At 46.5% G+C, this 22,442-nt stretch overlaps 1 pseudogene; it reads right to left on the reverse strand.

Annotated features, from left to right (window-relative positions):
* Positions 1–3,175: 3,175 nt before the first annotated feature.
* LOC132234805 (UDP-GalNAc:beta-1,3-N-acetylgalactosaminyltransferase 2-like) lies at positions 3,176–4,754 on the reverse strand (annotated as a pseudogene).
* Positions 4,755–22,442: the final 17,688 nt, after the last annotated feature.

Here is a 22,442-nt window from a genome sequence, read left to right on the forward strand (position 1 = left end):
CACTCACAATTCAGCTTCCTCAGTCACACTCAACTACTTGGTCTCAGAATGTGTCCCACTTTCTCTTCCTACCTTGGAGGACCCTTCTGTGTCTTCCATAAACGTCTCACTCTCCTATCCCTGCCTTTCTCCCCTTTCCCTTCTTCGGACCTGTGGGACTCACATCTCCTGTCTCAGTTCATACTGATGCTTGCATAACATTGAGACTGTCAGTTCATCTCGCTCCCCAACAGGCTGAAAGCAGTACTGAGTCCTTGTTCATTATCTCAAATACCTACTACAGCAAGCATGTCAAACTCAAAGGTTAACAAAGGCCAAATAAACAAGGTTTAAGTTTATGTGGGCCACAAAAAAACAAAAGCTTTAATTTTCATAGAAACGTAGGTTTATTTTGATAGAGACATGTTGAATACAAAGGGCTGAAATAAATGAGAAATTGTTAACATAAAATAATAGAACATTTTAATAAAAATTAATATTTTTCTTGAACATTAACTTACCAGACAATAACTGCACAAATTAATAGGCATAATGCAAATAAACTTATTTTTCTTGTTCTCTGAAGTGAAATATTTCCTGTTGTGCACACCAAACAAGTCATTACAAGACTAATGACGTGGCAATCGGCTGCTAAAATATCCACTGCTGGTATTGGTGGAGAGAAATGGTGTGCCTGCATGTAAGGCGGGTACGGGAAATGAATGCACCACGGTTATAGTAATCAGTCATTAGCAAACATTGTAGTTCGTTATTAATAATTATGTATAACAGGATATTGTAAAAATTAAGCTACAACATTTTTATTAAAATGTTTCTTACATACCGTTACATTGGCTGGGCCACGAAAATATTCATTGTGGGCTGCATGCAGCCCACGGGCCATGAGTTTGACATGGTTGTACTACAGTGTCTCAGATACTGAAGGCAGTGGTACGTGTTTAATGACTGACGAAAAGAGGCACCAGCTGACATGATAGAGCGATATCCAATTCACCATCACTCACAAAGGTTTAAGCCTTTGTAAAGTAGGTTATGTCTTTTTATTAAATCATCTGGTTTGAAGGTAAAATAGAGTCCATATAGGTGTTTATATTTATTTCAGGTAATCTGAGACAACGGAATTTATTTCATGCAAATAATTTCAGGAACTGTTTGCTAGTTGCACATAAAGAGATGACTGAATTAGGCATTTTATTAAAACATTTAATATTTGATCACACTTTCTAATACTGCCTCCTATTTCTCTCTTTCAATTTCATTTATTCCAATAATTTTTCTAATCTGTCCTTTTAATCAGCATACTAAAGCTTTTTCTTTGCTCCTTTATTATATTAATTTTAAAGTAAAGTTTAATGTAATTGTATCTGAGGGCTAAGCATAAAGGAAGTGGTTCCTGAGATTACAGAGTAGTCTCTCTCACATCCACGGTGCCGAAAAGTGTTTTCTGTATTTGAAAACTATCTAAAGGGTTGTTTGACTTCTCCATCCCATGCATGCTGCTTGCTGGGTTTCTCACAAAAATATCCCTGTCATTAGTGATAATGTACAGATCAAGCACAAGTGGTCCTCTGCTTTGAGAAGCATAGCCCTGTCTATCATATTGGTTCATGCTGGCCTTGGGCTTGATTCAAAGGTACTGAAGTTGTAAATGTCTAACAGTTGACTAGGAATTTTATTCTTGCAACGTCTCAAGTATTTAGAATCACTGAACTTTAGGAAATGGATGTGGACACTTTGCATGGCATTCTCAAAAAGACAACACAATTTATTTCATGCAGGACTGTCCCCAGAAGATGTCCTCATACTCTTTCTTGGAGAAGGTGGAGTTACTGCCTGTTTGGGGACAGCACCAAGAATAAAGCCCCTCCCTTTCTCTGACAGAGATATAGGCCATAGTGATAAGTAATGAGCATGAGAGAAACATCATATTTTTTATGTACAAAACCCTCTACAGGTGAGGTGTTCAGAGTTAACTATACTGGCTTAGGAAACTGCCTGGTATATAGAATGAGCCACAAGTATGCTTTTCTAAAATGCTTTTACTCATGTATGTCTTTGAATATAGAATGAATATTCTTAGGGATGAAAGTCTTTAACCTGGGTTCATGCTGGGGCCACAGATTATACATAAAGCCAACACTGAGAAGGTTAAACCGCTGTGGAGATTACTAGTATGAGCTGCCTTCCTGGATTCAAACCTAGATCTACCACTCACCAATTTCATGATCTTGGGCAAATCACTTGAACTTGTGCGTTTTCAGATGAACACATCTAAAAAATGGTGGTAATAATATTACCGATATCATAGGGTTGCTATGAAGACTAATTTAGCTACCTCTAAAACACTGAAATGTTTGTGGAATAAAACGCATCACCTGGAAACTTCATGATGATCCAGACATGGTCTGAATACTGAAGAAAAAGTAATTAATGCCATTTTCTCTGTGTGTCTTTAGCAAATTGTTTTAGAATGTCTGTTTTTATATTGCAGGCCCTGCAGAAGTTGAAGGGTGTTTGTATGTGATTGTCTGTCGGTCCTCGTCTTGTGAGGCATGCACGTCCGCTCTTCTTGCCCACTTCCTAATGGGGCTACCACGGCAATGGGCATTTATCCTGGGGTAATGATTTTTCCTTGTATCAAAATGTGCATGGGTATTTAGAACTTTCTCTAATTCTATACAAGAGAATGCATAATAGCATTTTCTTAAGGACATCAGAAAATGCAAAATGGATATTTTACCACAATATTATAAGTATTAATATCCCAACATGTAAATATTATAAAGAGCATACATCTTTGTCGGTGCTAACTTTCACAGTGGTTATAATAATTTATGATTGAGGAATAGACTTTTTACCTACATCTGACTGTGCTGCTGAGAGAGCTGCTGGACCTCACTCCAGAGTCTGCACAAAGGATCACAGAGACATCAGCAGTGATCACCTGCTACTGTTTGTCTCTAGACCAGCGGTTCTCAACCTGTGGGTCGCGATCCCTTTGGGGGTCACCTAAGACCATCAGAAAACACATATATAATTACATATTGTTTTTGTGATTAATCACTATGCTTTAATTATGTTCAATTTGTAACAATGAAATAGGGGGTCACCACAACATGAGGAACTGTATTAAAGGGTGGCGGCATTAGGAAGGTTGAGAACCACTGCCTTAGAGTCACCCTAATCTGGCCTCACACTGACAAGGGTCCCTGCAATTCCCTGAGTCCCCACGGGTCCATGAGCTCCTGTGAACATGAAGGGGAGGACAGCATCCCTGTTTCTCATGTCTTCTCTCACAGCCACAGGCTGTCCTAGAACCTTTTTGGTCCGATGGCCACCATCCTTATTCCCAGCTGACTCTTCACCCTGGTGCGTCTTTAGCCCCTGCCCTGCTGGCCAGCCAGTGGATGATGTCCCTGGAGACACCTCCCCCCCCCCCCCCCCCCCACATGCAGAAGCCGGTGAGCAGGGCTGGAGTCCTCCAGCTCCTGCCACATTCCAGTCCGGTCCACCCCATTCAGCCTGGAGTTTCCCCACCAAACATTCGGGCCTCCAGGGTCCTGTGCGGATTCTCTGACCCACGGCTTCTAGGTCCAGGGAACAGCCGTCCTCTGTCTTCAGCCACAAATCAAAGCTGGTGTCTCCACGCTGTTTACTAGTATAGAGGCTCCACAGCTCTGCAGGGACGTTCCGATGAGTGTGGGCGACACCCGCGGAGACAGTGTCCTGGTGGAGGCGGCTCTCCTCCTCAGGGAGCACCTTCCTGTGGGGGACCCCTGAGGGGATCAGCACGTCTCCCAGGGACAGAGGGCTCTGTGAGACCCCTTCCTGCATCCATCTGGACCTGCCTGCCAAGCCCTGCACCTCCCGGGATGTTCTGCGGCCACGCCTCCCCCCCTGGAGGCTCTGAGGACCCGCCCCGGCCCCGCCCTGCGCAGTGGGTCTCTGGCCAGGAGGTCTTGGCTCTCACCCCCGCCCCGCCAGGTGCCTTCGGAGCTCCCTGCTGAGGCGGCCTGTTCACCTGCGCACCCAGCTCAGGACTAAAGCAGCGAGGAAGAGGCCGCCCCCTGCCCTGCTGGGGACAGCGGGGCGGGGATGGTCCTGGGAAGCCCACAGGTCTGGCCCTTTCCACCCTGCCTGGCACTCACGATGGGGTGGGGACCCCACAGCTCCCGCTGAGGACTCGGTCCTCGGAGAAGCCTGCAGGAGGGTCCCAGGAAACGGAAGCCTCACTGTCCTGATTCAAACTGGGTCTGAGATGTGGAGCAGCTGCAGGGTAGGTCCCTGGTCCTCCAAGGGCACCTGGCAGCCAGGAGCTGGCTTTGAACTTCAGGCCCCAGGGCCTTAGTGCGGCCGCAGTACTGAAAGTCTCCGCCAGGCGCTTCCCATCGCATTCCCAAGTTCATGGCTATTGCTGGCTGACAGCACTCAAGGACCACATCACAGTGACTAGATTCCCCTGCGGAAATGGGGCCCATGAATCTGCGGGGAGAGGGGCGAAGGGCAGCTGCAGCCAGAGGTGTAGCACCGCCAGGAGCAGCAAGGGCCCAGCAGCACCAGCCCTTGTAGTGTTGGCCACAAAAAGCCCCACCCGGAACCCCCATCGCGCCCTAGGCCCTCCCTTTTCAGTTCCTGTGGAGGGCAGGGGCCGCTCCAGGGGCGCCCACTGCTGTCCAGGGGCCTCGGGTTCCCGGCCCGCACCTGGGCTCCTCAGAAGCAGGGGCGGCAGCTGCGGAGCCCCCCTCGCTGACCATGTCTAGTGTTATTAAAAAATATAAGACAAAATTAGCCCTGGCTGGTGTGGCTGGGATGGTTGGAGCATTGTCCTATGTACCAAAAGGTATCTATCAACCTATCTGTCTATCTACCTACCTATCATCTATCTATCATCTATCTCTCTTCCCCCTCTCTAAAATCAATGTTTATCCTGGGACGAGGACTAAAGTGTATCTAAATAAATACAATAAAAAAAATAAGCCGTAGTTGGTTTTGCTCAGTGGATAGAGCATCAGCCTAAGGACTGAAGGGTCCTGGGCTCAAGTCCAGTCAAGGGTACATGCCCCGGGTTGAGGGCTCAATCCCCAGTAGGGGGCGTGCAGGAGGCAGCCCATCAGTGATTCTCTCTCATCATGATGCTTCTAACTCTCCCTCTTCCTTCCTCCCAGAAATCAATAAAAATGTATTAAAAAGAAAAGACAGAATTCAAACATAATGCAATACACATAAGTTTGGAGAAGTATAAATGGAGATAAAGTATTTAAACTTCCTTGTATTATCATTATCCATGAACAAAGAGGAAAAAGTAGCAATGTATAAAACAAACCAACAACAAAAATATCATAACCAAGGTCAGTTTATCTGAGAAACACAAGGTTGGTTTAACAAGAGCAAATAATGTAATTCACATGGACACATTTTTAAAGATTGATTTTAGAGAGAGAATGGGAGAGAGAGAGAAAGCGGGAAAAATAAACCACAACATTGATTAGTTGTTCCACTTATTTATTGGTTGAGTCTTGCATGTGCCCTGACCAAGGATCAAACGCACAACCTGTGGGAAACTGTTTATTGCCTTCACTATCTGATAAGCATAGACAGAGAACTCCCGGAAAACCCCCAAAGGCTGGGTGCCTTTGAAGCCCTAGCAAAGTTCGGAGCTAGGCGCCACCTCTGTTAGTCCAGACAGTGGTAGCTGAAACTACTCCCCCACTTATTATTATGTAAATCCTTGCTGATGGGCTAGTCTGCCTGTTAATGGGGGGTTGCCTGCCTAAGGGCTACTCCAGATCAATAAAAGATTGGAGCAGCCTGAGCATGGGTGGAAGTCCCTCTCCTGGAGTTGGATTTGCCCGCCTGGTCCTCCAATATTGCAAAATTATCTCGTGTTTTTTTCTCTCATTTGTTGTGCGGCTCCTCTTTCAGGTACCGAACCCTACTCCACGCAGGACGTGGAAGGAAACACTCAACACAACCTTCTGACCAACTGAGCTATCTGGCCAGGGCCCACATTAACAAAGTTAGAAAACAATTAATAGATGCAAAATAAGCATCCAGTAAAATTCACCATTCATTCATGGCAAGGCTCAGGGAACTTCACATAATTGTAGCAGACAGACTCAGAAGAGGATGACCTCATCATATCTGCCTTTTGGTGTCTCACCCTTTACAATTCTTTTCCCTTGAGTGTGGGCAGGATCTGCGATTGGCCCCTAGCCATTAGAATGTGCAACTGTAAAGGGATTTTGCAAATGTAATGAATTCGGTTAATTTTGAATTACTCAAAAGGTGGATTATTCTGGTGAGGCTGATTCACTCAGATGAAAACCCTTAAAAGAAGACTGAGGACACCAACCCCAGCCCGGCCAACCGCTCCCCGAGGCCTGAGAGACACAATGGGGCGACCACCCCCAGGCAGCGGGCTGCGTGGGGGCCGGGCGCTGGGGCCCCGCCAGGTGAGTGAGGACATTGCTGGGGAGAAAGCACGGAAGGAAGAAATCAGACCAGGACTCGAGTGGGCGTCGCATGGGGCACCCGCGGGGTGTCACCGCAGAGGCCTCCAGCCCAGGAGGGCCCGCGGAGCCCAGGAAGCGCCAACTGGCCTCAGAGGAAAACCTCCTTCCACCCCCTCTCGAGGCCTGGCCCCGCCCCGAGGACCTTGATCCGGATCCCCTCTTTCTCCGGGACACAGGCGCCCACAACCAGGCACCCTCCCCCAACACCCCGCCCTTTCCAGAGGTAGGGGCTGGGGAGGGGCGACACCCCGTGGCAGAAGGCCTGTTCTTGGGGGCGCGGTGGGCAGACCCCAAGGGGGCGCGGTGGGCAGACCCCGGGAGAGTGGACCCACAAAGGAAGCGCGGGGGCGACATCGGAGGGTGGACGTGGGAGTCAGGAATGGACCTGGACGGCCCTGGGTAAACAAGCGGGGTTCACACCCCACAGACACACAGGGCGGCCCCGCCACGCCCACCACACCCACCGCAAACCCCGCAGGGGCCCCCGCCAGGCCCAGCAGGACCCTCCCCAACTGGAAGGGGAGGCGCAGGCCCAGGTCCTCAAGACACCACTGCATCTTCGCTGGGCCACTCAGAGCCCAAACAGAGGGGCTCCCCAACGCGCTTCCAGGGGGCGGCGGCTGGGGTCCCGGCACCCCAAGGCACCCTCTGGGATTGGCACCCTAAGGCACCCTGTGGGATCAGTACCCCAAGGCACCCTCCGGGATCGGCACCCCAAGACACCCTCTCGGATCGCTGAGAAGCCTTTCATATGGAGGGCGCATCCTCCCCACTCACCGGAACACCCCTCCACTGGCGAAGGCTGGAGAGTTCCGAGGAGCCCGCGGGGCCAGGAAGCTCCATCAGGACCAAGGCAGCACAGGGACACCCCAGCGCCCCGACATGGCCGTCAGGAGGGAGCGCCCGGGCTGCCTGGGCTCCTCCTCTGGCCTCGCTGGGCCTTGTCCACAGTGAACTAAAGAGCCGCCTGCTGCGGGGGCAGCACCGGGAGGACGCAGGACAGAACCCACCACATCCACGGAGGGCAGAGGAGGAACCCGCAGAACCCAGGGCCCACGCCTGTGTCGCTGACTGGCCCCATCCAATCACTCACGTCCAGGCCCCCCTCACGTGAGGGGGAGGGCGCGCCTCCCCTGTCTGGCCAGAGCCCCCTAGACGCCTCCAGGGCACCTGGAAGCAGGGACCCCAGAGGCTCATGGGGAACAGGAACCCGCACCACCAGCTCGGCCTGGGCACTGAGGGACATCCCAGAGTACTCCAGGGGCACCACCAAGGGCCAAGGCCAAGCAGCACCAGCTCATCCAACAGGGAGGCGCGACCGAGGGACGCCCCCACCCGCTGCGGGGAGGGGCGCTCGGGAGGCACAGCGGGAGGCGGGCGGACAGTGCTGGCTGCCTTAGACCAGGGGCCTGTAACCCAGGTGGGGGGGTTCCGCAGCCCTTCCCCTCCACACACCGCCATCCACGGAGGGGAGAGGGCCTGGGGCAGAGCAAGAAGAGGGGTCCCATTCGCCAGGAATGCCCATCCTGTCTGGCGGGGGCCCAGCCCTTCACCACTTGGTCTGCAAGAGGGCATGGGGGCCACCACTGGCAGCCGCCCAGAAGGGAAGCAAGGGAAGGACAACAGAAGGAGCCTGCACTTCAGCCTCGCTGGTTCTGCAGGTCCAGTCTCCCCAGAAAGGACCAGGCACCCACACACCAGCACCACCAGCAGGATCCCCACAATAAAAGCAGCCGCCAGGTGGCTCCCGACAACCATCCAGAACATCAGAGGGACCAATTGGGATCCCAGGCAGCAAGGGCGTCCCATTTGGTCCTGGAGGGCCTGTTGTGTGTGTGTGTGTGGAGGGGAGGGTATGGGGTGTGTGTGTGTGTGGGGGGTCTCCCCTCCGGGCCAGCACAGCTCCACTGACCAGGCAGCAGAAGGGGGGCTAGGAAAATCTTTTTCCCTCCTTGGCCGGAACAGGGGGCCAGCTGGGCCACTCACAAGTGAAAATTCCCAGGAGTTGCTGCTGGCAGGTCCAACATGTCCCAGCCTCCTGTCCTCCCAGCCTTCCTTCCTTCCAGGGAGGACATAACAAAAATCTAAATGCGGCGAGTACTCATGGATCATCTCATTCAATATAATAAAAGCCTAATATGCAAATTGACCAAACTGCACAAAGACTGGTCCCTATGACAAACACTGAACACCAGGGGAAAGACACTCAATGCAGAAGCTGCCCCTGGTGGTCACTGCACTCCCACAGGGTGAGCACTGCTCAGCCAGAAGCTGGACTCACGCCAGCGCAGCTGTGGTGGAGGGAGCCTCTCTCACCTCCCCTGAAGCAGTAAGGAGCAGCAAGCAGGTGAGTGGTAAGGAGTGAGGAGTCCCACACTGCAAGAGGGAAGCCAAACTTCCGGCTTGGGGAGTGGGCCTAAGCCAGCAGTCGGACATCCCCTGAGAGGTCCCGGACTGCAAGAGAGCACAGGCCAGGCTGAGGGCCCCCCAAGTGCACAAATTTTGTGCACCAGGCCTCTAATCTTTTCATTTCTTTCTATCTTTCTTTTTCAATCTCTCTTTCCCTCTCTCTCTTGTTGAATTTATTGAGGAGACACTGGTTTATAAAACCATATGGGTTTTAAAATAAAAAGTGAATAAGTCAAATATTAAAAAAAAAGAAAGAAAGAAAAAGAAGACTGAGCCCACCCTAAAGTGAGATATTCTCCTTGCTGGCCTCATGAAGTAGGCAGCCATGTGTCTAAGCCAGCCGTGGGCAAACTATGGCCCGCGGGCCGGATCCGGCCCTTTTGAAATGAATAAAACTGAAAGAAAAAAAAAGACTGTACCCTTTTATGTAATGATGTTTACTTTGAATTTATATTAGTTCACACAAACACTCCATCCATGCTTTTGTTCCAGCCCTCTGGTCCAGTTTAAGAACCCATTGTGGCCCTCGAGTCAAAAAGTTTGCCCACCCCTGGCTAAGCCCACATGGCCAAGAACTTTGAACAACCTTGATATACACCAAATGCTTGTGTCCTCCCCCTGCCCAAATTCATGTAAATCCTCAGGCCCAATCCTATATAATAAAAGCATAATATGCAAATTGTCCCCTCAAGAGTTCCACCGGGAGTTCCACCACTTGCTATGATGTGCGCTGAACACCAGAGGGCAGCACGGAATTGGCAGCATCTGTGATGTGGTGCTGGCAGTGGACAGCAGTGGAGGTGCTACCAACCCCTTGGGACCCCCGATGAGAGCAGGACCATGGCAGGATGGTGGAGCAGGTGAGTGGGCAGTGCCAGGCTGAGGCAGGTGCAAGTGGGGGCCCAATTGCCCCACAGACGGTGACCATTCTGAAGCTAAAAGAAAGCGGTGGTGGTGCACAGAGGTAACAATGGTGATTAAATATGATTGTAATAGTGATCCAGGTAGATATAATCATCCCCATGTAACCGAAGTTGCTGTCATATTCAAAAAGGAAAATGGAGGACCTCCTTTTGAAAGGGACTTACTTGCTCATTCATTGTAAACCAGATCCCAATACTCCAAATGCCACTGAAATGAAACAAATCAATATCCTGTTTCCTACATTAGATGTAATGATGTATCCTATTCTTTTCCCACATGGTGAAAAAGACTGGGGAATGGATATTGCATTAAGACTCAGAGATGATAGTGTAACTGACAATAATAGTAGATTCAACAGATGATGCTCAAAAGGAAAATTTTCCCATCAAATCTCTTAAAAGTATTACTCCTTCGGTAGTGCTGTGTCATAAATTAGAATTGAAAGTAGGTGCAATCACCATGATAATGAGAAATCTTAATAGTAGATGGGGTCTTGGTAATGGTACTAGATTTATTATCAAAAGATTGTGACCTAACATAATAGAAGCTGAAGTATTAACACAATCTGCAGAAGAGAGGTTGTTCTGATTCCAAGAATTGATTTGTCCCCATCTGACACTGGCCTCTGTGTCAGAATAACTATATCAGTCATTATTTTTATCACTTGTTTTTATATCTTGTTTTTGTTTTTTTATGCCATGTGTTGGTTGTTTTTATATCATGTCTTTGTTGTTATATCATTTTGTTATTTATATTTATTAATCAATTTATATATTCTTTTCACATACATTTTACTAATTTTCTTTTGTCTCTGACACTTCTATTATAAAGGGCAAATAGTGCTATTAAAATATTTCTTCTAATTAATTTCCGTTCAATGTACAATGAATCCATGCACCGGGCCACTAGTGATGTTATAAATATCCAAATGGCCCTTGGCAGAACAGGGGTTCCCCACCCCTGAAACAAAGGTGCTCGCTCGCTTGTGTTCTGGGCTGTCTTGGGACTTGTGCGACTCCTGGCTTGTGGGGCCCTTTTGTTCCATGTGGACCCCCCACAACCTGGACCAATGGACTGTGACTAACCTGACACTGAATGGGACCCAGCTCCAACATGGAAAGGAAACTCTGGGCAATGGCTTCGCTTGCCGCTCCACTGCAACCTCAGCTGTTCTTCTCCTATGACTGGACTAAGGGAAATGGGACTTTGGAAACCCAGGGGTGTAATTCCACAGAAATAAACCTTTCTACCATATCTCATTCTCCCCTGGGGATCTCGAGAAATGCTTCTTCCAGCAGCACCCTAAGAACTCCACTTCCGCTGATAACAGTATGTCATACAGCAAGAGAAACAAACACACTAATAAGGGATGTCTACTTTTAAAACCCTGCTATCTACATAATTACAGAGAGAGATTCTGTTTCTCCTTTGGAATTCCTCAAGACATGATTATCCACTTTTTTGAGACCATTCTTTCAGTGAGAAAGAAAAAGAAAATTCTAAGAACAGGAAAAGAAGAACCAAAACTATAATAATTTATAGATTACTGGTACAAGTCTATTCATATAGAAAATCCAAAAGAATCTGCAGATAAAATATTCACATAAGAAAAAACAAGAGTTTAGCAAGGTACTGAATTCTAGCTCAAAATGCAACATAATTTTATTTCTAAATCTGGCAAGAAAAAGAAAATAGAATTTTAAAATGATATTTATACTAGGATCAAGAGCATTAAATGATTGAGAATAAATCTAAAAAACAAATACAGCATCTCTATGGGAAATATTTTAAACATTGAGAGTTAACCAAACAGACTATTAAATAGTTTGGAAAACTCAGTTTTATAAATGTCTTTTCTCCACAATTTATTTATAGATACAATACAATTCCAGTCAAAATCTTTGTGGTGTATTTGCAGTGCTTGACAAGGTGTTTATAAAAGATTTTTGGAGCACTTCCTGCTTTCTTCCCTTCTCAAACATTCGGTTCTAAGGCATGGGGACAAAATCAGGGAGGTGTGGTGGCCCAGAGTGAGGTGCTGGAGCCTGGATGGAATGATGGGCCGAGCCAGCACAGCCAAGGGTTTGAAAGCCTGAGGGAGGGTGGTAAAGGATGAAGAAATGACAGACACAGAGAATAAGCTGGGTCTAGGTGGATCTTCCTGTGCCTAGCTGAGGTCACAGAGAGAGATCCAAAGGCAAGCTGAGCCTTCATTTTATAGCCAGAGATAAAAAGGTAGTGGTCACCATAGTTACAATGTTCTTGTGAGTTTCACTTGTTTTGGCAGGGTTTGCTGCACTTGCCTCAGCCCATTAGCTACACAGATAAGATCTAGGGATCATCATAAGGTCAAGCCTAATTACGTTAAGAGGACTGTGCCCTCTATGGTGGGACTTGTTTGTGGCTTTGCCAATAGGCCAGACCGAGGCTTAACCCTATAGCCCCATCCTACATCTCACCCTTTTTCATTTTTAAGCTACTATAATGAAAGTAAAACTTAAGCTTCAAGAACAAAACTCCGTCTATTAAAACAATAATAAAACACTGCCAATGCAAAAGCCAAACTACAGAATTTTAAAACTTAAAAATAAAGCTCTGGCTATTAACAAAACAATGCCAATGTGTTCACATTTTTAAAACTAGTAAGAATAACCAAATAATGCCAATGCAAAACAGAAATAAGTGAGTTTCTACTAAATGGAAGTTTCTTTTGCTGATTTACTTAGAGTCCTCAGACTTGGCTGCACAAGACTTTGCAGAAGATCGGCAGCTAACCAACGCTAGCATAGCCAGAAACATGATTGAGGGAGTAGCTTCCACATCTTGTTTTTCTACCATCTGCTGGGCCTCCGTTGTTAATTTCTTCAGCTGACCACATGTTGGCACCTCAGACCCTTGTGTAGCCTTCTTTTTCTTCTTCTTTCTGCTTTGCTGTCATCGGGGCAACTCTGTCTTTTGAGCGAAGGGACAAGGAGCGTCTCTGGGTCCACGTAATGCTCTGGCACCCAAATTGGCTGCGCTGCTCCATCTGGAAAGATACAAACACAACCTCTGCCCCACATCATTACTGGATCTTGACCAAGCCATTGTCTAGTTTGTGCAGCCTTTCACCGGGCTAAGCCTGAGGAAGCTGTTGTACAGGAGGCCCGATGCATTTCAGCTGCTGTAGGACCCTCTGCATCGCAATTCAAAACATTTAAAGTATAAAGAACATGACTGAATTTGTTTTGAGGTGACACAGAACATCTGTCTCCCCTTTCTGTTTTAGTAATTGCATTTTAAGAGTACGATGGGCTCTTTCCACTATTGCTTGACCTTGAGAGTTGTAAGGGATACCGGTTTTATGACAAATTTGATATTGCTGCCAAAAATGCTGAAAAGCAGAACTAGTGTATGCGGGTCCATTGTCTGTTTTCAGCTCTAAGGGAGGACCTAGTACCACAAAGGCAGCTAAGCAATGATTACATGCTTGGCACTTTCCCCTGTTTGGGGAGTCGCAAAGATAAAGCGGGAGCAGGTATCTATATTAACATGTACTCATCTGTGCTTACCAAATTCCGGTATGTGGGTGACATCCATTTGCCCCTAGGACTAACCCCCAGTGATTGTACAGGGCAATGAATTACACACTGAGAGCACTGCTTAACAATTTGACGAGCTTGCTCCTGAGAAATATGGAATTGTTTGCGCAAGGCAGCAGCATTTTGATGATGCAAAGCATGGGAGGACTGAGCAAGAGAAAATGGGGTAACCTCTTGCATTACAGCAAGGAGGCGATCAATAGCATCATTGCCTATAGCTAATGGACCAGGAAGACCTGAATGAGATTGGATATGACCAATAAAGCAGGGAAATTGTCGTTCTCTAATGATTTTTTGAAGGTTGAAAAATAAATGAAAGAGTTCCTCCAAATTAGTGTGCCCTCTAGTAGCCGTTTCAATAATTTTGGCCATACTTACCACATAGGCACTATCACTATATAGGTTAATGGGCTCCGTAGCAAAATCTGTCAAGGCATAGATAAGAGCTTGTATTTCCACCCATTGTGCTGAAATATAAGAGGTTTGAAGGACCTTTGCACCTCTGCTGCAGTAGTATCCAGCCTTTCCAGAACTGGATCCATCTGTAAAAATGCTTAATGCCTGAGGTATAGGTTGTGACTTCACTATCTTTGGGAAGGTAAAGGTAGTAACTGAGAGAAATTGTAAAACCTTATTTGCTGGATAATGGTTACAACCTGTCTGGAGAAATTAGCAAGTGCAATTTGCCAATTTGTTGATTGTTGCCAGAGCCAGTCTTGCTGTATAGCTGTAAATGGCACTACAATAAGGTTAGGGTCTCGGCCCACTCACTGGTCTGTTCAAAGGCGGGCTCGAGCTATTAACTGGGAAACTGAATCATGGACAGGAGTTAATACTTTAGTTGGAGAATGAGCTAAATATAGCCATTCAACAACTCCAGGAGCTTGCCAAATGACCCCAGTGGGTGTATGCGTAGTAGGGAAAATCAAAAACTGTAAAGGAAGGGAGTAATCAGTTCTAGGAAGTTGTGCTGAAGTTTAGGCATCCTCAACTTTATGAAAGGCTGTCTTGGCTTCCTCTGTCAAGCAGCGTGGGGATGATGGGGATGAATCTCCCCTGAGTATATGAAATAAAGGGCTGAAGTCAGCAGTGGTTAATTTTAAAGCAGGTCGAACCCAGTTAATATCTTCTAATAATTTTTGGAAGTCATTTAATGTAAGTAAAGTGTCAGTCTGAATTTGAATTTTCTGAGGTTTTATTGTTTTTCCCTCAATAATGCTGCCAAGATAAGAAAAAGGAAATGTCCTTTGAACTTTTTCAGGTGCTATGCATAATCCAGCACAATGCAGGGAATCCTGTAAATCTGTATAGATATTATTTAGATGCCTTTCATTTTCATGAGCTAAGAGAATGTCACCCATATAGTGAATAATATAAGCCTCAGGATTTTTTCCTTATAGGAAGTATGGCCGAATCCACAAAATCCTGACATAAGACTACTGGCCATGCCCTGAGGCAATACTTTCCATTGGTACCTCTTTATGGGCTCCTTAAAATGTGCTGCAGGGACACTCAATGCGAATCTTTTGCAATCCTCAGGATGGAGAGGAATAGTAAAAAAACAGTCCTTAAAATCTAATACCAATAAACGGTAGTTCAATGGGATACCTGTTGGGGATGGTAACCCTGACTGAAGGGGCACCATAATCTCCATGGTTTTATTAATTGCCCTTAGGTCATGCAGTAGTCTCCATTTACCAGACTTTTTCTTTATTACAAATATGGGCGTGTTCCATGGACTATGAGTGGGTTCAATATGCCCTACCTCAAGCTGTACTCAAACCAATTCTTGTGCCAGCTGTTAACTTCTCTCCTAATAGGGGCCATTGATCAACCCAGATGGGGGTATCTGCAAGCCAGGTAATTTTAGCTGCTGTACGCTGGGTCGGAGAGACAATCAAGGCCCCTGTTGAAAATTCTGGTAACCTAATCCATGCCTCCCCTTTTGAGTGGACATTGGGATAGATAAATGCCTCCCTTGCTGATTCTTTCCTAGTCCTCTTAGGGGGTGAAATCCTCGAGTAAGCATTTGAGACATCACAAGGGAACTGGGACTTGTTATTAAAACTCCCATCTGCTCTAGCATATCTCGGCCCCATAGGTTAACAGGCAAATGTTGCAATACATAAGGTTGAAAATAGCCTGTATTTCCATCTGGATCTTCCCATCGAAGGAGTTGAGCACGCTGCAAGGGTTGAGAACATGCTCTACTCCTTGCAATTCAGAAGCCGGGGGATTTAAAGCCCAGTCCTGCGGCCAATGTCTGAAAGCAATGACTGACACATCAGTTCCAGTATCTGTAACCCCTTTAAAAGGTTTCCCATTAATCCTTAGTTCTAACTCAGGCCGGCCCTGCTTACCTAATCTTGCCCAGTATACCGCGTCGCTGGACCCAAAGCCCTCTGTACCACGGGGCTGACCAGTTGAGGGCCGCCCTTCTGGATAGTAGGGCAGAAGGAGAATTTGTGCTATTTGTGTTTCTGGTAAGATCTGAATTATAGTATTAATTGTGCCATTACTTTAATTTCTCCAGTATAGTCCTGATCTATCACCCCAGGCAGAACTTGAAACCCTTTCAATGTTAAACTACTCCTCCCTAAAATTAGTCCCATCATGCCTGTGCGAAGGGGACCATACACTCCCGTGGCAATGGCCTGAGGCCCCATCTCTGGGGTTAGTACATATCGGGAGGTGGGACTGAGGTCCAATCCTGTGCTTCCTGGGTGGCACAGTAGAGGTTTCAAACAGTTGGTTTTGGGACCGAGCTGGCTGGAAAGGCTGCAGTGGGGTTAAGGATACGGCCCCTACTGTTTGGCGGGGCCGGCAGGGGCTGGCCTCTGAAGTTTCCCTGCCTAGGGGGTATTAAATTAGCATCAGGATCAGTGTTAGAGTGGCATTCATTTACCCAGTGCTGTCCTCTCCTGCATCTTGGACATAGTCCGGATGGCTTGATTCCACTCCCTGTAGTCCTTTGACTTCTATTTCTAGTATTATAGTCTTTAGCAAAATGCCCTAGTTTGTAACAGTTAAAGCATCCCCCTCTCCTTTTCTGCTGACCAGTGAACAACATCTCCTTTAATGTGGCAGCTAATACGGCTCCTTGAATGTAGGCTGGTCCAATGTCAGCACAAACACGGATGAAATCATGTACAGCACCATTCTTCCTGTAGGGACGTAAAGCCTCTTGACATACTCTATTTGCATTTTAACAGCTAATTGTTTCACAAGTATCATTCCAGCCTCAGGGTCAGCCACAACCCTGCCTACGGCTTGAACAAATGATCCACAAAATCCTGATATGGCTCCTCAGGGCCTTGCCTAATTTTGCTTATGTCTAAAGCAGCAGTTCTCAACCTGTGGGTTGTGACCCCTTTAGGGGTCGAACGACCCTTTCACAGGGGTCGCCTAAGACCATCAGAAAACATATATATATAATTACATATCGTTTTTGTGATTAATCACTATGCTTTAATTATGTTCAATTTGTAACAATGAAGTTGGGGGTCACCACAACATGAGGAACTGTATTAAAGGGTCGCGGCATTAAGAAGGTTGAGAACCACTGGTCTAAAGACTTTTCCCCTTTTTTTGGTAGTTGCCTCCAGGCTTTGGTGGTACATATATTTATTTGCTGATAAGGTTGCATGAGGTACACTAACTGAGCCTGCAAAGCCCCATGAGGTCCGGTGCCCATGAGCATATTAATTATAATGGGTACCCCATGACCTTGGTTTCTTTTAGCCTGCTCTGCACTAAGCTCTGCCCAATTAGCTTTCCATAATAAGTAATCTCCAGGTGAGAGACAAGCCTTCGGGACAGTACTCTAGTCACTAGGAGCCATAGCTTCCTCAGATACTATATCTAGTAACCCCAGCACAAAGGGGGAGGTTGGTCCATACATAGAACAAGAAGTCTTCAACCCCTTCAAAGTTTTAAAAGGTATAGACTGATGGCCACAAAGCATCTGACCTGGATTCTGAGGATCAGGCTGCTCAAATACACGATATAAACTGAATCCTGAAATATCTTCTCCAGCCTGCCTGGCCTCATACAGAGTCTGCTGGAGTAGAGACAAAGGCACCATTCTTGTTTCTGCTTGTTTAGGGGGTAAAAAGGAGAGGTGTATGAGCAACAGTAAGCTCCCCAAATGTTTGCATGAGACCCCCATCATCCCAAACCTGCTGGCGCTGTTCTCTTGCTTCCTCCAATCCTCATTCATATTTGGAGGAAGCGCATTGTCCGGAGGGGCTCTCTCCCACAGGAGCTGTAGCCCCAGGGACTGGAGGAGGCAGCAGAGGCACCGATGGTAAAGGTAGAATCGGAAGCTTCTGGTAGCCTTGCCCCTTCTGTCTTGATTCCCCTGCCACATTCATCCACTCCCTTTCTGGAGTGGGCTCTAGGCAGTCCCTAATTAGGGAACACAGACTGAAAGCAGAGGCAGACATTTCCTCCGGACCTTCAGTTATATAATGATCTCTAAGTTGTTTTCCTACCTTCTTCCATGCCTCTATATTTACCTTTCTTTCCTCAGAAAACCAGGGGCAGGTTTTACTTACAAAATCCAACAAATCGAAGAGCTGTTGATACCTCACAGAACAGCCCTGTGCTTGGAGCATAGCCTTCAACATGGATACATATAAATTCTTTTCCTGAGATCCTGAATTTCCCATGTTTTACCCCTAGTTATATCAATGAACTTCACTTCTTACTTTCCTTCTTGTTTTCTGCTTCACTGGAGCATCCTTTCACCTGACAACCGAAGTTCCCCCTAACTCAGGCCCCACGTTGAGTGCCACATGTGCCCAGCCAGCTCATCCTGAGGGAGCGTGGCGAAGGATGAAGAAATGACAGACAGAGAATAAGCTGGGTCTAGAGGTGGATCTTCCTGTGTCTAGCTGAGGCCACAGGGAGAGATCCAGAGGCAAGCTGAGCCTTTATTTTATAGCCAGAGGTAAAAAGGTAGTGGTCACCATAGGTACAATGTTCTTGTGAGTTTCACATGTTTTGGCAGGGCTTGCTGCACTTCCCTCAGCCCATTAGCTACCCAGATAAGATCTAGGGAGCATCATAAGGTCAAGCCTAGTTATGCTAAGAGGACTGTGCCCTCTAAGCTGGGACTTGTTTGTGGCTTTGCCAATAGGCCAGTCTGAGGCTTAACCCTACAGCTGTGCCCTACAGAATGAGGAAGGTGGAAGTCTGGGAGGGGCCCCCTGCATAGTGCTGGAGCTCAAGTCAGAGCATCCTTGAAAGGTAAATGACATAGGATGAGAGATCAAAGCCTGAACAAGTTCAGGAGGCATCCATACAGCGGCAAAAGGACAACCCTGCTTGGATTTTCAGAGCCCGATGGGAGAAATCTTCTGCAGAAGAGGTGTCACAGCGGTCTGGCAAAGGATGGGGTGCAGAGGGCATACAATTGGAAGGGACTGCAGTGGAGACAACCCAATGTGAGGTGTTAAAGTCCAAGTGGGGGTAAAGAGGACATGTGCATAGGGGCAGGGACAACAGAGACTGGTTACAAACAAGAAGATTGAACTATTAATCAAAGATACTGATTATGGGAGACAGCTTACTGTCAGAAAGGAAGTTAAAAATTAAAAGGGAACAACTGGAATGAACATTGTTGGATTAGATTGGAAGTATTGGTAAGAAGTCTTGCTTTTCAATATGTTTTGATACAGAATTAGAGATTAATGTATGCATGTATGCATGTGTATATATGTACACACATGATTCCCTGCTGCTCACTGAGGGCTATGAGCAATGACTACCCCAGTAGCAATATGCACACCTATCACCATTTGTGCCCAGATATTGGTTTCTAAACATCGCTGGCCCCTGAAAGGAATCAGGGCTTTTATGAAAAATGGCTGATTCTAGGACTGGGGAAGAAAACTACAGGATGAGCTTGGAACATCTTGTTGTCCAGAGAGGAAGGAGGTGCCCAAACAATAATGAGGACAGGTCAAAACACATGTACTCACCTTGAAATGCTACCGCTGGCCAAATCAGGGGAAATTAAGCACCAAAATAATAAGCTTTCTCTTTTCCCTCACTTGTTTGTTTGTTTGGTGTTAAGCATTTATCAATGTAGAAGGAATGAAATAATAAGAATATCATTTGGCAAACAACATAATAACAGATTTATGCAAGGATAATCAATGGATGCTAAATCTAGTATGTGAAATTTTGGTGAGTAACAAAATATTCACAGACACTCAGAGTACCTCCACACAAGGTATTTGTGACACACAAAGGTAAATAGTACCTTTACTGTGGACTAATGTGGCAGACACTTTGTAACCACATGATGATAGTCAACACTGGCAGCAATGGAGCCGAGCATGTGCCTGCAAATTTGCTGCATGGGAACAAGTCAGCATTCCTGACATTCCTGCCGACATGGCATAACATGAAGCTACATGAAGAAACTTCAGACAGACCTAAGCAGAAAGTCTACAAATAACTGGCCTATACTCTTCAAACTGTAAATGTCATTCATGAAAAGCAAAGGAAGTCTGCAGAACTGTCCCAGATTAAAAAAAGACTAAGGAAACAGGACATTGGGCATAACACATCATCCTGAATTTACTTGGACTATAAAGGATATTATTGAGATAATAGAAAATATCTGGGTAAGATCCAAGATTAAATATTAATACTGACCCAATTTTAATTCATTGATTTTGATCATTATACTACAACTAGAGGCCCAGTGCACAAAAATTTGTGCACTCGGGAGGGTCCCTCAGCCCGGCCGGTGCCCTCTCGCAGTCTGGGACCCCTCGGGGGATGACCACCTGCTGGCTTAGGCCTGCTCCCTGGGGGATTGGGCCTAAGATGGCAATCAGACATCCCTGTGGCAGCCCAGGAGTCCTTGGGGGATGTCCCCTTGCCAGCAGGGAGCAGGCGTAGCTGCAGTCAGACATCTTTAGCGCTGCTGAGGAGGCGGGAGAGGCTCCCACCACCACCACCACAGTACTGGCAGCCATCAGCCTGGCTTGTGGCTGAGCAGAGTTCTCTCTGTGGAAGCACACTGACCACACTGACCAGGGGGAAGCTCCTGCATTGAGCGTCTGCCCCCTGGTGATCAGTGTGTGTCATAGTTATCAGTGATTCCCAGTCACTCTGCTGTTAGGGTCAATTTGCATATTACCCTTTTATTATATAGGATAGAGGACTGGTGCATGGGTGGAGGCCGGCTGGTTTGCCCTGAAGGGTGTCCTGGATCAGGGTGGGGGTCCCACTGGGGTGCCTGGCCAGCCTGGGTGAGGGGCTGATGGCTGTTTTCAGACTGGCCACAACCCCTTCAGGGTGGGGGGTCCTGCTGTGGTGTCTGGCCAGTCTGGGTGAGGGGCTGATGGATGTTTTCAGGCTGGCCACAACCCCTTCAGGGTGGGGGTCCCCACTGGGGTGCCTGGCCAGCCTGGGTAAGTGGCTGAGGGCCATTTTCAGGCTGGTCACAGCCCCTCAGGGTGGGGGGTCCTGCTGGGATGCCTGGCCAGTCTGGGTGAGGGGCTGATGGCTGTTTGCAGGCTGGCCACAGCCCCCAGCCACCCAAACTCCCAGTGGAGGCTGGCTAGAAACAGGTATCTGGGATTTATTTAACTTATATAATTGAAACTTTGTTGCCTTTTGCAGAGGCCACATTCGGCCAGAGCAGGCTTCCTCCATCTCCGGGGCAATCAAGACTCCTGTTTGCTCCAGCTCTGTGGCTGCCAGCCACAATCTTGGTTAGGTTAATTTGCATATAGTCACTCTGATTGGCTGGAGGGCATGGCATGGGCGTAGCAGAGGTGAGGTCAATTTGCATGTTTCTCTCTTATTAGATTAGATAAGTATTTATTTTAAACTATAATAGTTTTTAAAATTTTTATACAGCACTACTAATAAGATACCAAATGCACTTTTGGACTGCTGTGGTTCTTTTGCTTTAATTAGCATATTTGTCTTTTATTAGTGTCGATTATGTAAGATATTTCTATTTTCTTAGGAAATGCACACTAAAGTATTTAAAAGTAAAGAGGTATCATGTCTGCAACTTACAAATGGTTCATATATTATATCTAACAGACTTACATTTACATTTATTTAGTTAATAGACAAGAAGGGAGAAAGGATAAAGTAAATGTAGTAAAATGTTAACATTTGGGGAATGGTTTTAGGAATTTTTTTGTGCTATTGTTGTAACTTTTCTATAAGACTGAAACTTCTAATACAAAATATTTCTAAAATAAAAATTCTAAAAATAATTTTAACAAATTATAACCCATTATATGAAATAAACCACGAATTCATATTGATAAATGAATAAATTAAAAGTTTAATGAAGAAGAGATATTTACACTGACTCTAAAAATTTCCCTATAAAGCAATAATTGTGAAGTGAAAAAAGAAACATTATAGTGGAGAAACCCAGTAGATACTGCCTTCACTGATCAACATTAACATCACAAAGAATGACAAATCAAAACTGTAGATCACATCACAGGATGCAATGAGAAGAGTATAGGACTACTTCTGTGATGCTCTTGCTAAAAATGTCTGATCTAAATCCTACAGAATAAAAGCCTAAAATGCTAAGTGTCTGGTCATCTGTTCAACCAATCAAAGTGTAATATGCTATGGTAAGGCCAACCACTTGCTATGACATGTACTGACCACCAGGGGGAAGACACTCGACCCAGTAGATTAGCTTGCTGCTTGAGTCTGGCTGATGAAGATGGGCTGGACATGTCCTGGAGCCCTTCTGCGGTCCCTCCCCTGCTGACCAACCTCCCGCATCCCCTCTCTCAATCCAGGACCACTCAGGGGATGTCAGAGAGCTGGTTTTAGCCCAATCCTGCAGGCCAGTCCGAGGGATCCCACTGGTACACAAATTCATGCACCGGGCCTCTAGTATTATCATAAGGAAACATCAGAAAAATCCATGATCTGAAATTGAAGGACGTTCGACATACATTAGTTGAACTTCCTCTTCAAAGGATTCAATGTCATGAAAGTCAAGGAAAGACTA

Source organism: Myotis daubentonii, chromosome 1 (assembly GCF_963259705.1).
Source record: "Myotis daubentonii chromosome 1, mMyoDau2.1, whole genome shotgun sequence".
Taxonomy (NCBI): Eukaryota; Metazoa; Chordata; class Mammalia; order Chiroptera; family Vespertilionidae; genus Myotis; species Myotis daubentonii.